Raw genomic sequence first — 13302 nt, 5'->3', positions numbered from 1 at the left:
CCACCAAGCAAGCAGCACCATGAAGACCAAGGAGCTCTCCAAACAGATCAGGGACAAAGTTGTAAAGAAGTACAGATCAAGGTTGGGTTATAAAAAAATATCAGAAACTTTGAACATCCCACGGAGCACCATTAAATCCATTATTAAAATGTTTTAAGAATATGGCACCACAACAAACCTGCCAAGAGAGGGTCGCACACAAACTCATGGACCAGGCAAGGAGGGCATTAATCAGAGAGGCAACAAAGAGACCAAAGATAACCCTGAAGGAGTTGCAAAGCTCCAGAGCAGAGATTAGAGTATATGTCCATAGGACCACTTTAAGCTGTACACTCCAGAGCTGGGATTTATAGAAGAGTGGCCAGAAAAATACATTGTTTAAAGAAAAAAATAAGCAAACACATTTGGTGTTCGCCAAAAGGCATGTGGGTCGACTCCCCAAACATATGGAAGAAGGTACTCTGGTCAGATTAGACTAAAATTGAGCTTTTTGGCCATCAAGGAAAACGCTATGTCTGGCGCAAACCCAACACCTCATCACCCCAACAACACCTCGCTTCACCCCAAGAACACCATCCCAACAGTGAAGCATGGTGGGGGAAGCATCATACTGCAGAGATGTTTTTCATCGGCAGGGATGGTCAGAATTGAAGGAATTGAAGGAATGATGGATGGCGCTAAATACAGGGAAATTCTTGAGGGAAACCTGTTTCAGTCTTCCAGAGATTTGAGACTGGGACGGAGGTTCACCTTCCAGCAGGACAATGACCCTAAGCATACTAATAAAAGCAACACGAGTGGTTTAAGGGGAAACATTTAAATGTCTTAGAATGGCCTTGTCAATGCCCAGACCTCAATCCAATTGAGAATCTGTAGTGTGACTTAAAGATTGCTGTACACCAGCGGAACTCATCCAACTTGAAGGAGCTGGAGCAACTTTACCTTGAAGAATGGGCAAAAATCCCAGTGGATAGATGTGCCAAGCTTATAGAGACACACCCCAAGATACTTGCAGCTGTAATTGCTGAAAAAGGTGGCTCTACAAAGTTTTGACTTTTGGGGGGGTGAATAGTTATGCACGCTCAAGTTCAGTTTTGTCTTATTTCTTGTTTGTTTCACAATAAAAACATATTTTGCATCTTCAAAGTGGTACGCATGTGTAAATCAAATGATACAAACCAAGAAATCAATTTTAATTCCAGGTTGTAAGTCAACAAAATTGGAAAAATGCCAAGGGGGTGAATACTTTCGCACGCCACTGTATGTTGAAATACTGTAGCTACTCTGATTGCCACCCCATTCTGACTGCACTACATTCACAACCAGCTCTAGAACGGTATAATCACCTTCAGCAAGGGAAACAATTACTTTTTGGAAGTATACAGACAAGCAGTGAATGAGGACAGCCAGTCTAGCAAGGGGAGTAATCAACTATTGGACTTCTAATACGTGTTTTAATAATCATGGAGCAGTTACATTTTTTCACATTATTTGCTGTCAGGAATTAGGGGGCCTGGGTTGAGAGAAGACATGCCATTCCAAACTCCTCCTGGTCTTCTACCGAGCCGTTGGTCTGAAAGCAGTTTTGCTCACAACTCTACGGTATGTGACGGAGAGATAAAGAATGCATGAGTGTTCAATTTAAATTAACAATAGAGTAATTATCAGGGATGTACTAATGAGCTAGCTGAATATATTCATGCACCTGCCAAATGGAATTGAATTAAGTGTTGTGAGTTTAAAAGTGCATGGCTGGGGGGGGGTCCACAGTGTTGTAAGTTGGGGAGGAGAATGTGTTGAATGTACTGTACTTGGGTTCCTAGAAGGCCAGCATCCCGGAGTCGCCTCTTCACTGTTGACGTTGAGACTAGTGTTTTGCGGGTATTATTTCATGGAGATGCCAGTTGAGGACTTGTGAGGCGTCTGTTTCTCAAACTACACACTCTAATGCACTTCTTGCTCAGTTGTGCTCCGGGGCTTCCCACTCCTCTTTCTATTCTGGTTAGAGCCAGTTTGCGCTGTTCTGTGAAGGGAGTAGTACACAGCGTTGTACCAGATCTTCAGTTTCTTGGAAATTTCTCGCATGGAATAGCCTTCATTGCTCAGAACAAGAATAGACTGACGCGTTTCATAAGAAAGTTCTTTGTTTCTCACCATTTTGAGCCTGTAAATCGAACCCACACATGCTGATGCTCCAGATACTCAACTAGTCTAAAGGCCAGTTTTATCGCTTATTTAATCAGAACAACAGTTTTCAGCTGTGCTAACATAATTGCAAAATGTTTTTTTAATGATCAATTAGCCTTTTAAACTGCTAAACTTGGATTAGCTAACACAACGTGCCATTGGAACACAGGAGTGATGGCTGCTGATAATGGGCCTCTGTACACCTATGTAGATATTCCATAAATAAAACTGCTGTTTCCAGCTACAATAGTCATTTACAACATTAACAATGTCTACACTGTATTTCTGATCAATTTTGTGTTATTTTAAAAATGGACAGAAAATGTGCTTTTCTTTCAAAAACAAGGACATTTCTAAGTGACCCCAAACTTTGAACGGTAGTGTATCTCTGCTACAGCCAAAACTAAAGGCAATTTAACATCTCTGATTAGCCCATGCAACTTTGAAATGCATGAATTAAAAAGACAGGTTACGACTGTGGTAATTGAGTGCCACAGGCACCCATATTGGACAGACAAAATTTGTCACGGTTTGGCTGACACGGTTGGGCTGTAGGGCAGCCCGGGAGCGAGAGAGGGAGTGATATATCTCTCTGAGGCTGAGGCATGGCGGCCCACACACACAAGCTTGGTATTGCCTCTCTCTTTCCCAGCAAGGCCTCTCTCATCTCATTGGGAGTCAGAGCACGCCCACGCACACCCGAGGCTGGCTCTCTGGCTTCAGAGAAATCCATTCAGATTAGGGGTAGCAGCACAGCGAGGGTGTCTCCCTTTACCAGGGTGCCACAGAAGGGAGTTTGTAACAGAGTGGGTTGGCTCTAACGCTGTTAAATTCTGCATGTTTGGGTTTGGCCACAGACCATGTTTCCCTTCATCGTCCAGAGAACTTGGACTTCACCCATAGCCAGTCTTCATCCATTACTTCACATGAGAACATCTCCTTATGTGTGCCTTAGGGAATATATAGCATGTTTTGGCTGATGCCCATCCTGGAACATTCCCAGACTTTTCCAACTCAAAACTCGCCAAGCTGAAACAAATGGATGAAACAGGATGATCAAAACATTTTAACAAACTGTCCATTAGACACACATGAGATCATTCTTGCCCTTCTATGATAGTCACAGTTTGGTACATTAAATCCATAACTCTTTTCATTATGGAAATATGACATGAACATGGAGAAAAGATTCAGCCATTGTATCTGTGTTGCTCTGCTGCATGCTGTTCTCCCCTGTATAAACTAGCTGGAAGCATCAAACCCCAGGAGAGGGAGCTGGGCCCCCATTCTACCTTCCTGCTCATCTCCACCTTAATCAATATCAGCTGTGTGTCTCAGTCATTCACAGATACAAGACGAGTCTCGCTCTGTCTCCAACTCACTTGCACACTCGCTCTCTCTTTGATCACTGTGAACACACAGAGCCCTCTCAGGACATTGATTATTCCTCACCCATACCTCATGTGGTCTGCTTGAAGGGAGGTACAAAGCCTTCGCCAGCACCACTAGGGGCCCCTGGAGAATTGCATGTGGCCCTGAAACATGCTCCCTGAGTGGCATCCTTCCCTTAGACAAAAGGGAGAGTGGATTGCAAAGCCAAAGAACTGTCTGCTACGTCAACAAACTTCCACACAGCCTTAGAAAAACAACACTGCACCATATTTTCAGCAAACAGAGCTGCGACCTTGTATTCAACTCACACTGTCAGTCAAATGAATACTGCACAGCCTCTTCACATGTCAAAGCCCTTCATCAGAGCTTCATCTTTGTCTGAACAGCATTCTCCTTTGCACATTTAGCCATTTTAGCATCCCCCTCCCCAAGCAATAGGTACAAAGATCATTCTATCGTTTACATTCTAGTCATTAGCAGACGCTTTTAACTAGGTGAGACAACCACATATCACAGTCGTAGTAAGTAAATGTTTTCTCCAATAAAGAAGTTATCAGCAAAGTTAGTGGTAGTAGGAAAACACAAGTGCAATTTATTTATTTATTTTTTTGTGGGGGGGCGTAAGGTTTAATTAAGAAGTTTTCGGGAAGATGGGCAGGGGGAATCTGGTTCCATCACTGGGGTGCCAGGACAGAGAAGAGCTTTGACTAGGCTGAGCAGGAACTGGCCTTCAGTAGGGGTGGGACGGCCAAGTGTCCGGATGCGGCAGAACGGAGTGCTTGGGTTGGGATATATGGCTCTAGCATATATATATATATTTACCTTAATTTAACTAGGCAAATCAGTTAAGAAAAACATCTTATTTACGATGATGGCCTAGGAACAGTGGGTTAACTGCCTTGTTCAGGGGCAGGACGACAGATTTTTACCTTGTCAGCTTGGGGATTCAACCTAGCAACCTTTCAGTGACTGGCCAGACGCTCTAACCCCTAGGCTACGCTGCCGCCCCAAGCATAGCCTAAACGTAGGGAGGGGCAGTTCGCCTTGCTGGCTCGTAGGCAAGCACCATGGTCTTGTAGTGGATGCGAGCTTAATCTGGAAGCCAGTGGAGTGTGCGGAGGATCAGGATGACATGGGAGAACTTGGGAAGGTTGAACACCAGGTTGGATGAAGCATTCTGGATAAGTTGCAGGGGTTTGACAGCACAAGCGCAGAACCCAGCCAACAGAGAGTTGAAGTACTGTAGTCCAGATGGGAGATGACAAATGCCTGGATTAGGACCTGCACCGATTCCTGTGTGAGGAGAGGTTGTACTCTACAGGTGTTGTAGAGCATGAACCTGCAGGAGCGAGTCACTGCCTTGATGTTTGCAGAGAATGACAGGATGTTGTCCAGGGTCACGCAAAGTTTATTTGCACTCTGGGAGGAGGACACAGTTGAGTTGTTGACCGGGATGGAGAGGTCTTGGAGCAGGCAGCCCTTTCCTGAGAGGAAGAGCAGCTACGTCTTGTCAAAGTGGAGCTTAAGGTGGTGGGCCGACAACCGAGATGAGATGTCTGCCAGGCACGCAGAGATGTGTGTTGCCACCTGGGTGTTAGAAGGGAAAAATGTAAAAAGTAGCTGAGTGTAATCCGCATAGCAATGATAAGAGAGTCAAGAGGAGACGGCCTAGAACCGAGTCCTGGGGGCAGTGGCGACCCATCAATCAGGGCAGGTGGGACTCTTGAGCACCACATTTCTAGCAACAAAAAAATTAATATATAAATTAACAAATGTGGGCTTGCCTGTTTTGTTATTTTTTTGAATTAATACGTGTCACATATTAGTTTGCAAACACTGTAAAAACATATATACATTTGAAGTCAGAAGTCTACATTAGGTTGGAGTCATTAAAACTCGTTTTTTAACCACTCCACAAATTTCTTGTTAACAAACTACAGTTTTGGCAAGTCGGTTAGGACATCTACTTTGTGCATGACACAAGTCATTTTTCCAACAATTGTTTACAGACAGATTATTTCACTGTATCACAATTCCAGTGGGGTCAGAAGTTTACATACACTGCTGCCTTTAAACAGCTTGGAAAACTCCAGAAAATGATGTCATAGCTTTAGAAGCTTCTGATAGGCTAATTTACATAATTTGAGTCAATTGGAGGTATACACCTGTGGATGTATTTCAAGGCCTAGCTTCAAACTCAATGCCTCTTTGCTTGACATCATGGGAAAATGAAAAGAAATCAGCCAAGAACTCAAAAATAAATATGTAGACGTCCACAAGTCTGGTTCATCCTTGGGAGCAATTTCCAAATGCCTGAAGGTACCACGTTCATCTGTACAAACAATAGTATGCAAGTATAAATACCATAGGACCACGCAGCCGTCATACCGCTCAGGAAGGATACGCGTTCTGTCTCCTAGAGATGAACGTACATTGGAGCGAAAAGTGCAAATCAATCCCAGAACAACAGCAAAGGACTTTGTGAAGATGCTGGAGGAAACAGGTACCAAGGTATCTATATCCACAGTAAAACGAGTCCTATATCAACTTAACCTGAAATGCCGCTCAGCAAGGAAGAAGCCACTGCTCCAAAACCACCATAAAAAGCCAGACTACGGTTTGCAACTGCACATGGGGACAAAGATCATACGTTTTTGAGAAATGTCCTCTGGTCTGATGAAACAAAAATAGAAATGTTTATCCATAATGATCATTGTTATGTTTGGAGAAAAAGAGGGAGGCTTGCAAGCCGAGGAACACCATCCCAACTGTGAGCACGGGGGTTGCAGCATCATGTTGTTGGGATGCTTTGCTGCAGGAGGGACTGGTGCACTTCACAAAATAGATGGCATCATGAGGTAGGAATATTATGTGGACATATAGAAGCAACATCAAGACATCAGTCAGGAAGTAAAGGTTGGTTGCAAATGGGTCTTCCAAATGGACAATGACCCCAAGCATACTTCCAAAGCTGTGGCAAAATGGCTTAAGGACAACAAAGTCAAGGTATTGGAGTGGCCATCACAAATCCCTAACCTCAATCTCATAGAAAATTTGTGGGCAGAACTGAAAAAGCGTGTGCGAGCAAGGAGGCCTACAAACCTGACTCAGTTACACCAGCTCTGTCAATAGGAATGGGCCAAAATTCACCCAATTTGCCCCTCTTCAAAGGGGGAGACACTCTAGACCCAAACTGTTATAGACCTACATCCATCCTGCCTTGCCTTTCTAAAATCTTCGAAAGACAAGTTAACAAACAGATCACCGACCATTTCGAATCCCACCGTACATTCTCCACTATGCAATCTGGTTTCCGAGCTGGTCAATGGGTGCACCTCAGCCACGCTCAAGGTCCTAAACGATAACATAACCGCCATTGATAAAAGACAGTACTATGCAGCCGTCTTCATCGACCTGGCCAAGTCTTTCGACTCTGTTAATCACCGCATTCTTATCGGCAGACTCAATAGCCTTGGCTTCTCAAATGATTGTCTCACCTGGTTCACCAACTACTTCTCAGATAGAGTTCAGTTTGTCAAATCGGAGGGCCTGTTGTCCGGAACCCACAGGGTTCAATTCTCAGGCAGACTGAATTCTGACCCTTTACTCAGTACTTTGTTGATGCACCTTTGGCAGCAATTACAGCATCAAGTCTTCTTGGGTATGACACTACAAGCTTGGCAGATCCTCTCAAGCTCTGTCAGGTTGGATGGGGAGAGTCGCTGCACAGCTTTTTTCAGGTCTCTCCGGAGATGTTCGATCGGGTTCAAGTCTGGGCTCTGGTTTGGCCACTCAAGGACATTGAGACTTGTCCCGAAGCCACTCCTGCATTGTATTAGCTGTGTGATTAGGGACATCATCCTGTTTGAAGGTGAACCTTTGCCCCAGCCAGGGGTCCTGAGCACTCTGGAGCAGGTCTTTAAATCAAGGATCTCTCTGTACTTAGCTCCATTCATATTTCCCTCAATCCTGACTAGTTTCCCAGTGCCTGCCGGTGAAAAACATCCCCACAGCATGATGCTGTCACCACCATGCTTCAAAGTAGGTGCCAGGTTTCCTCCAGACGTGATGCTTGGCATTCAGGCCAAAGAGTTCAATCTTGGTTTCATCAGACCAGAGAATCTTGTTGTTCATGGTCTGAGAGTATTTAGGTGCCTTTTGGCAAACTCCAAGCGGGCTGTCATGTGCCATTTACTGAAGAGTGGCTTCCGTCTGGCCACTCTACCATAAAGGCCTGATTGGTGGAGTGCTGCAAAAATGGTTGTCCTTCTGGAAGGTTTTCCCATCTCCACAGAGGAACTCTGGAGCTCTGTCAGAGTGACCATCGGGTTCTTGGGCACCTACCTGACCAAGGCCCTTCTCACCCGATTGGTCAGTTTGGCCGGGCAGCCAACTCTCGGAAGAATCTTGGTGGTTCCAAACTGCTTCTATTTAAAAATGAAGGAGTCCACTGTGTTATTGGGGACCTTAAATGCTGCAGAAATGTGTTGGTACCCTTCCCCAGATCTGTGCCTTGACACAATCCTGTCTCGGAGCTCTATGGACAATTTCTTCGACCTCATGGATTGTTTTTTTCTCTGACATGCACTGTCAACTGTGGGACCTTATTTAGACAGGTGTGTGCCAAATCATGTCCAATCAATTGGATTTATGATTGGTGGACTCCAATCACCTCAAGGACAATCAATGGGAACAGGATGCACCTAAGCTAAATTTCGAGGCTCATAGCAAAGAGTTTGAATATTTATGTATATAAGGTATTTCTGTTTTTATTCTGAATAGATTTGTAAAAATGTCTAAACCTGTTTTCACATTATCATTATGGGGTATTGTGTGTAGATTGCTGAGAATTTGTATTTATTTAATACATTTTAGAATAACGTAACAAAATGTGAAAAGAGTCAAGGGGCTGACTACATTCCGAAGACACTGTGTGTATATACACTGCTCAAAAAAATAAAGGGAACACTTAAACAACACAATGTAACTCCAAGTCAATCACACTTCTGTGAAATCAAACTGTCCACTTAGGAAGCAACACTGATTGACAATAAATTTCACATGCTGTTGTGCAAATGGAATAGACAAAAGGTGGAAATTATAGGCAATTAGCAAGACACCCCCAATAAAGGAGTGGTTCTGCAGGTGGTGACCACAGACCACTTCTCAGTTCCTATGCTTCCTGGCTGATGTTTTGGTCACTTTTGAATGCTGGCGGTGCTTTCACTCTAGTGGTAGCATGAGACGGAGTCTACAACCCACACAAGTGGCTCAGGTAGTGCAGCTCATCCAGGATGGCACATCAATGCGAGCTGTGGCAAGAAGGTTTGCTGTGTCTGTCAGCGTAGTGTCCAGAGCATGGAGGCGCTACCAGGAGACAGGCCAGTACATCAGGAGACGTGGAGGAGGCCGTAGGAGGGCAACAATCCAGCAGCAGGACCGCTACCTCCGCCTTTGTGCAAGGAGGATTAGGAGGAGCACTGCCAGAGCCCTGCAAAATGACCTCCAGCAGGCCACAAATGTGCATGTGTCTGCTCAAACGGTCAGAAACAGACTCCATGAGGGTGGTATGAGGGCCCGACGTCCACAGGTGGGGGTTGTGCTTACAGCCCAACACCATGCAGGACGTTTGGCATTTGCCAGAGAACACCAAGATTGGCAAATTCGCCACTGGCGCCCTGTGCTCTTCACAGATGAAAGCAGGTTCACATGTGACAGACGTGACAGAGTCTGGAGACGCCGTGGAGAACGTTCTGCTGCCTGCAACATCCTCCAGCATGACCGGTTTGGCGGTGGGTCAGTCATGGTGTGGGGTGGCATTTCTTTGGGGGGCCGCACAGCCCTCCATGTGCTCGCCAGAGGTAGCCTGACTGCCATTAGGTACCGAGATGAGATCCTCAGACCCCTTGTGAGACCATATGCTGGTGCGGTTGGCCCTGGGTTCTTTCTAATGCAAGACAATGCTAGACCTCATGTGGCTGGAGTGTATCAGCAGTTCCTGCAAGAGGAAGGCATTGATGCTATGGACTGGCCCGCCCGTTCCCCAGACCTGAATCCAATTGAGCACATCTGGGACAACATGTCTCACTCCATCCACCAACGCCACGTTGCACCACAGACTGTCCAGGAGTTGGCGGATGCTTTAGTCCAGGTCTGGGAGGAGATCCCTCAGGAGACCATCCGCCACCTCATCAGGAGCATGCCCAGGCGTTGTAGGGAGGTCATACAGGCACGTGGAGGCCACACACACTACTGAGCCTCAATTTGACTTGTTTTAAGGACATTACATCAAAGTTGGATCAGCCTGTAGTGTGGTTTTCCACTTTAATTTTGAGTGTGACTCCAAATCCAGACCTCCATGGGTTGATACATTTGATTTCCATTGATAATTTTTGTGTGATTTTGTAGTCAGCACATTCAACTATGTAAAGAGAAAAGTATTTAATAAGAATGTTTCATTCATTCAGATCTAGGATGTGTTATTTTAGTGTTCCCTTTATTTTTTTGAGCAGTGTATATATATAACCATTAATTCTTGAAGAATATTATTTCTAAATGCCTCATGAGCTTAGTTAAACTGTCACACTCCAAGAGAACCCAAAATATGCTTGTTTTTCTCCAATGTTTGTAAACATTGTAAATGTAAACAACCACTGTATACCCTCATAACATGGTTAAAACAATAATTTTGATATCATGTATGGTCAGTCCTTGCATCCATAACTCTGTCTAATAATCTGAGAGTGGTTACTTTTCTCCAGGCTCATCCCTCGGGGTGACCGTTTTATTATTTCTTAATCTGTGGATTTGCCCTTTAAACAGCTGCATATTATCAAGATGTCACTGTCACCAACAAAAAGGTAAACAATAGGCCTACAGTGCCTTGCAAAAGTCTTCACTCCATTGGCGTTTATCCTATTTTGCTGCATTACAACCAGTAATTTAAATAGATTTTTATTTGGATTTCATGTAATGGACACACACAAAATAGTCCAAATTGGTGAAGTGAAATGAAAAAAATTACTTGTTTCAAAGAATTAAAAAAAATAATAAATGGAAAAGTGGTGCGTGCATATGTATTCATCCCCTTTGCTATGAAGCCCCTAAATAAGATCTGGTGCAACCAATTACCTTCAGAAGTCACATAATGAATTAAATAAAGTCCACCTCAGTGCAACATGATCTGTCACATGATCTCAGTATATATATACACCTGTTCTGAAAGGCCCCAGAGTCTGCAACACCACTAATCAAGGGGGACCACCAAGCAAGCGGCACTATGAAGACCAACAAGCTCTCCAAACAGGTCAGGGACAAAGTTGTGGAGAAGTACAGATCAGGGTTGGGTTATTAAAAAATATCCGAAACTTTGAACATCCCATTAAATCCATTATTAAAAAATGGAAAGAATATGGCACCACAACAAACCTGCCAAGAGAGCGCCGACCAAACATGTTTGGTGTTCGCCAAAAGGCATGTGGGTCGACTCCCCAAACATATGGAAGAAGGTACTCTGGTCAGATGAGACTAAAATGTAGCTTTTTGGCCATCAAGGAAATTGCTATGTCTGGCGCAAACCCAACACCTCTCATCACCCCGAGAACACCATCCCTACAGTGAAGCATGATGGTGGCAGCATCATGCTGTGGGGATGTTTTTCATCGGCAGGTACTGGTGGATGGTGCTAAATACAGGGAAATTCTTGAGGGAAACCTGTTTCAGTCTTCCAGAGATTTGAGACTGGGAACGAGGTTCTCCTTCCAGCAGTACAATGACCCTAAGCAAACTGCTAAAGCAACACTCGAGTGGTTTAAGGGGAAACATGTAAATGTCTTGGAATGGCCTAGTCAAAGCCCAGACCTCAATCCAATTGAGAATCTGTAGTGTGACTTAAAGATTGCTGTACACAAGTGGAACCCATCCAACTTGAAGGAGCTGGAGCAACTTTGCCTTGAAGAATGGACAAAAATCCCAGTGGCGTGATGTGCCAAGCTTATAGAGACACACCCCAAGAGACTTGCAGCTGTAATTGCTGCAAAAGGTGGCTCTACAAAGTATTGACTTTGTCTAATTTCTTGTTTGTTTCACAAGAAAAATGATTTTGCATCTTCAAAGTGGTAGGCATGTTGTGTAAATCAAATGATACAAACCCCCCAAAAAATCAATTTTAATTCCAAGTTGTAAGGCAACAAAATAGGAAAAATGCCAAGGGGGGTGAAATTCTTTCGCAAGGCCTTTGCCCTCCCAGTCACGTGAAACCCATAGATTAGAGCGTTATGCATTTATTTTAATTGACTGATTTCCTTTTATGAACTGTTACTCAGTAAAATGATTGCATGAATATTTTTGTTCAGTATACATTTTTTTTTTTTGCAGACGCTCTTATCCAGAGCAACATACAATAATGAGTGCATACCTTTTTGCATACTGGTCCCCTGTGAGCAGTGAACCCACAACACTGGCATTGCAAGGATCAATGCCAATGCTCTACCAACTGAGCCACACAGGTCATTATCAACAAGGTAGTGCTACTCTATCTAGCAGAATAGTGTAGCAGACAAGCGATTGCTAACTAACTGTAAGCAATTTTAGCTAGCTGGATAATCATGTTGCACTAACTGTGAGGTGAAATTATTTATTTATTTAACGTTAAATTCCGAAAAATCTGTTTGCTAGCAAACTCGACAGTGTCTCCCATTCTGCTACTGTAGGTGTCTCCAACAATGATTACTTTTGACATCTCCCATTTCCAAGCGTGTTGTTCCATTTTAAAGAAAAGACCGGGCAGGCTTCCAACTGTCTTGTTTTGTAGTCCATTTGATTTCAAGCTTTTAGATTGGCCAAGGCTTCAGCCACAAAGAGCAATTTGGATGTCAAGAAGTGCCAAAAAATAACATTCAGGCACATATGATTCACCTCCTCACACAAACATATCCTTTGAGTTGTTGTCACATTAGTCCAGAGCAGCTGTGTCAGAATGCATTGAAACCAATCTCTCAGTGTGTAACGATCATGCATGGTTGAGTTGATGAGTCAATGAGCTGATGATGTCTCAGTCCCCCAACACTTCCTCCTCCAGGTCCCATTTCTCCAACCTCTACTCAGATCATTCAGCTCATTGCTAACTTGTCATCATATGAGTCAATTATTTTGTGGGTAGCTATAGACATATAGCTACATCCTGACAATGGTTTTTCTTCTCCCAGATTGGTCATTCACACAGAGCCAGTTAATCCATGAGAGAGTGGTGCAGTAGACATCTGCACTGAAATGATGTGACTGGCATTAGTCTTCTGTATAGACGGACAACATTAATCTGTTTAAATCTTGATATGTCCATGTTTAATTGTGGATTTTTTTTATTACTGGTGTGGGTGAAGAGAGATGGCCTCTAATCAACTTATAGTTTTCAGTTGAATGCCTTGCTGCACTCCCATTAAGACAGCAGTACTAGCCTAAGGACCTAAAACCCACACAACAGAGAACAAAGGGAGGAAATTCTGCTATTAGTGCAGCGTTTGCCAGTTCTGTAGTACATTATGAGAACTTGGTTGCTATTCTATGGAGCAGTGTGATTAAACAAACACACTTACAAAGTATTACCATTATTGGCTTTTATTGAAAGCCAATTACAACATGACTATGAATTATGCTTGCTTCATGAATTTTAAGGATTTCCATTTGCTACATGCATTTTGAATGCAAGTGAATGCCTATTATATG

General features: G+C 43.7%; 1 protein-coding gene across 3 annotated transcripts in view; it reads right to left on the bottom strand.

Moving 5' to 3' along the window:
- Nucleotides 1–13302, bottom strand: part of LOC139535405 (metabotropic glutamate receptor 4-like) — a 332761-nt gene that overhangs the window by 48018 nt on the left and 271441 nt on the right. The window lies entirely within an intron of this gene.

This window comes from Salvelinus alpinus, chromosome 12, assembly GCF_045679555.1.
Source record: "Salvelinus alpinus chromosome 12, SLU_Salpinus.1, whole genome shotgun sequence".
Lineage (NCBI taxonomy): Eukaryota > Metazoa > Chordata > Actinopteri > Salmoniformes > Salmonidae > Salvelinus > Salvelinus alpinus.
Note: the sequence above shows the minus strand (reverse complement) of the source record. Positions and strands in the feature narration are given on the sequence as shown.